At 36.3% G+C, this 4,159-nt stretch overlaps 1 pseudogene; it reads right to left on the reverse strand.

Moving 5' to 3' along the window:
* Positions 1-1,269: 1,269 nt before the first annotated feature.
* Positions 1,270-1,869, reverse strand: LOC110286148 (annotated as a pseudogene).
* Positions 1,870-4,159: the final 2,290 nt, after the last annotated feature.

The following is a 4,159-nucleotide window of genomic DNA, read 5'->3' on the forward strand; positions in this document are numbered from 1 at the left end:
AATTAGACTGTTGTACTGTATTAATTTGCTTGGGCTGCCATACCAAGATATAGTACCAAGTGAGTGGCTTAAACAACAGAAATACATTTTTACACAGATCTGAAGGCTTTATTGTAGATATCCATATCAAACATGATTGGTTTTCCTTGATTTTTTTTTCTCCTTGATTTTAATGGGCCCACTTTCTCTCATTTCCTCTCATGTGGGTTTTCACTGGTGTCTCCCTCTCTGTAGGAGAACATCAATAAGGCTGAAAGGCATTACTTTCTTTAAAACTCCTACCTTTACATACAGAAAATCTCTGGAATTGCTGTGCATTAAGTTCTTAAGCTTTGAGCTTCACTGATTGCTACCATCAACATGGCAGTTCTTTGACTTGAAACTCTTAATCTTCCGTTTCTCAGAATCAAGAACCAACCTCAGTATATTTTCTTCCTACTAAGCACAAACATCATGAAGCCCCTCCCAAGAGATGCTATTAGTTTTAGGACTGCCAAATATTAAAATTCGAATCTCTTATGGCAATTTAAAAGAAGAAAACTGCATAGAAACTTCAATAGTGCCTAGCAGAAAAATGTAGAAGCAAGCTCTTCCATATACAGAAACTCAAGAATTACTTGGAGAGCGTATGAAGAGATTCCTAGGATATTATCATATATGTGGGATCTCCTAGGCTGGTATCTGTTCATAATTTATGAATCTAGAAAATTAATCTGCCAGTCTATTTTGTGCACAAAGAATGGGCAAAGAACAAAATTTGTTCCTATGAAGTTCACCCCAAAGTAGAGTGGTTATGCGATTTACTGTCTGAAGTGACACTTATTAGATTGAAAAGGGGAAGTACTGATAGTTAATCTAGGGTAAAGAATGTAAACCTTGACTCTCCAGGACAAAACAGGACATGTGGTCACTTTACCTATAACCCAGATAGTCATCTCCATTGTCCATTACATCTCTTATCAAAGTCTCAGAGAAACCAAACTAGTAATTTACAGCTTTACAGTATGTGAGAACTTCCTATTGATGGAAAAAGATAGTTCAGCCTAGTGATGAGTCTACTTTAGAGGAACAGGCAGGAGTAGTGCAGCATAATAGATTTATCGTTATCAATATTAGTATGTTCCTCAAGCCTAGTATATTACCTTCTTTGGATGGAACTTCTAGCTTCCCCCCCCCCTTTTAGCACTGTTAAAAATCAGAATGTGTGTTTAATTATCTGCCAAGAGAAAGCTGTTCCAAGAATGGCAGGCAGAGTTTATGGAGTGAGATTTAAAAGCAAGGGGCTCCTTAATCATCTGGCATCGATGATGTCAATGTTGTATCTGTGGTTAGAAATGTACATGATAGGAATGCCAGGCATGTTTTGAATTCTTCCTTTGAGGTCATGGTCAACTGTGGCCACAGTGTAACACTTGTGCTGAGTTACTCTCTGTACCAAGCAGTCATCACCATAGGTTCCTTTGTGTGTGCATGGCAGTTGGTTAAATAATGGACATTGATGATTCTTAGTGCCACATGATACTTCTTTCCGAATTTCTCAATTTCAGCCATTATATCATTAGTTATACAAGGGGTACATTTGGCATACAGAAAGTCCATAATTTCCTCCACTAAGTCTAGTTTGGCTTTAATGGAAAAGTTAATGAATTTGATATCAATAAGGATGTGGTAAGGTCAACCCAGCTGTGTATTATACTGGAAGAACAACCAGGAAGGATGCAGGGGGGCTTCTCTTTCCTTCAGTGCACTCAGCTATTTCTTCTCTTTCTTCTTAGGCTTCAATTTATCCTTTTCTTTAAGTCACTCATCTCTGAGACTAAGGATTCACTTCATAGTTACACATTTCCTTGGTTTCTTTTGCTTCCTCATATTCATGTTGCACTCCTGTTTCTTCAAGAATTGCTCTCCTAGCTTTTCCTTTTAAAGGCAAGTTTTTCCTACCTACTCTTTTCAGACACAGAACAACTAACTAATCAGACCTGGAATTTTGTTCTTATCTCCATGAAGTGATACCCTAGTTACTTGGACTCCAGTATATTCTATTTCTTTTCAGCCACATCTGCCCCAGAAATATCTGGGTGTACAGCTACAGACCTTAATTTCCATTTATTAAGTAATAAAAATAAAATTACCTTTGACAATGAAATAGATGTAAATCTGTGAGCTTCTTGACTTTATTGCAAACTGTTAACAATCTCATATTGTACTGCATTAGGCAGCTGGATTATATTAAAGTTAGGTATAATTTATAGCAAAAATATATTATTAAATGATATCAAAGAGTTTGTGTGGCAATTCAGGACAAAGTAATTACTGCCAGATTTACTGCAAGCTTGGCTGGTGATCAGTAAAGCTGATGAATAGCAACTCGATAAAAACACTGAGCCTGTGATTGGAGGAAGTAAGGTGTCAGCTCCTGTGATAGGCAGGGAAGAGTGACACTCTTCATCAGAACTTAGTTTAGATGCAGCAAGCAACCTGTAAGGTCTCACTTATAAGTATACCAACTAAGTAGTAAATGGCAAGCCAAATGTAATTTAGAGAATAGCATGTTTAAGCCTTTCTGAGAGCACATCATAATAATAGAAGAGGAAATCTTGCCCAAGTAACACCAAGAATATTAAGAACACAAAGGAATTTGCTGATACAGTAAGATATTCTGCAAATGTGCTCAGAGGAAAGAAAAATGGAAATTGTCTGCTTGGTCAGAAAAACTAAAGCTAGCAGAGAAGATGCAGGGAGTGTGAACAAACATGACTGTCTGTTTTATCCAAGTAAATCATTTTATGAAGTTAGCTTTAAAAGTCATTGCTTTCACTCATTTGGTGCCTGACTTTAAAATGAATATTGGAAGAATTATTATAACCCTAAAGACTGAAAATAAAATAAAATTAATTATATAAGGATATCAATAAAAAGCTTGGAAGAGTCAAATAAATTTATGGAATGATAAAATTAAACAGAAACCATGAGAAATAAAACTGACAAAGTTCCTTTAGAAGGTTTTAAATTCCTTTATTCCTATTCTACCACCACCATCACTGAGAGATACTAAACAAAAAGTCCTTGCTTATGTCTGCTACTTTAGCCTGTCTGACTTGCTGTATCAAACCTCCATGTAACTCAAGACCAACAGAAATTTATTGGTCCACAATTCTAAAGGCAAAAAAGTGGAAGGATAAGGCATCAGTATTTGCTCTCTCTTCATATTGGATACTTTCTCAATGCACTCTTATATGGTAAAAGCACTTTTTATAGGGTTCTAGTTTCATTTATGAGGATCCTAATCACTTTCCCAAGGCTGCAACTGTTATTGAGAATTGTATTGGAAATCAGATTTTAATACAATATCCTAGGGGACACAAACATTCAGGCCAGAGTTTGAGAACTTCCTTTTCCCTCTTTCTTTGTCCCATGATTTTGCTATTTGGGAATGTGCTCATTCTGTCTCTCTAAAACTGTAGCAGTAATATTCATGCCCTGGTTCTCACACAATAATATAGCTATTTTCTCAAACCTTTAGAAAATGCAATGATCTCAGCTGGTTTCAGTCAAAATGCAATTGAATTATGTGGTAATAATAAACAGTCCCCAAATCTTGGATGACTCATATATGGGTTTTGTTTCTTTAACACCTAAAGTTTTTCCAAGGTCAAATGGATCCATCTTCCAGGAGATGATGAGTCCTCGGGATCCTGCATTCTTACAGCTGTACTATGAATGCACCACTCTGAGTTTGTCACTGAAAGAATTGATTAGGAAAAGTTCACTGATTGTCAAGAAGAGATGCTCATTACTTTTTATGGACTATTACCAGCAGAATTCACAGCCTCACTATTGTCAAGTAGCTCAGTAGGATATTGACAAACACTAGAAGTATCAAGTAAAAGTTTTCCTTGATAAGAAAGCCATGAAGAACAAGCCAGTTAGAACCTGATCCCCTATGGCCTATGCTTCAGATCATGCCTTGAGGTTCCTGCCTTGAGTTCCTGCCTTGATGATAGACTACAAGCTGTAAGATGAAATAATCCTTTCCTCCTCAAGTTGCTTTTTGGTTATTCTCTTAATCACAGAAAGAGAAAATAATCCAGGACAATTTTTATGCTCTATCTTTGATATTAAATACATTTATTAAAAAAAAACATTGTTTCCCAGAAGC

The sequence above is a fragment of the Mus caroli genome, chromosome X (assembly GCF_900094665.2).
Source record: "Mus caroli chromosome X, CAROLI_EIJ_v1.1, whole genome shotgun sequence".
Taxonomy (NCBI): domain Eukaryota; kingdom Metazoa; phylum Chordata; class Mammalia; order Rodentia; family Muridae; genus Mus; species Mus caroli.